Raw genomic sequence first — 368 nt, 5'->3', positions numbered from 1 at the left:
GCATCACAAGTGCCCTCATCAACAAATACCTACTCTTAAGTCACTGGGTCATAGTCTGTGTGGCTTTGGGAAATTTCTCGTCACCTTTTCCTCTGTGGTTCATTCTGCACGTTACATCGTAACATCATCTTGTATGTTATTGATGTGTTGATGTTAAAATGATAAACTACCTGAAAGATAAGGTGATCTGCACATTACATTTCACTCTTCTAATTATTGCAGCTATATCAGCATTAAAACAACACACAGTACAAGAGAAGGTTAGAATATGCACATAACTCCTCAGTTTCCCTTTTACTAATACAAACCATTGATATTAAAACAGGATAAATAAGCGAGAGAATGTTAATTGTAATATGCTAAATAAA

Source organism: Coenobita brevimanus, chromosome 56 (genome assembly GCF_032717465.1).
Source record: "Coenobita brevimanus isolate Jiangsu-jjx chromosome 56, ASM3271746v2, whole genome shotgun sequence".
Classification (NCBI taxonomy): Eukaryota; Metazoa; Arthropoda; class Malacostraca; order Decapoda; family Coenobitidae; genus Coenobita; species Coenobita brevimanus.
This window is presented reverse-complemented; position numbering follows the sequence as displayed.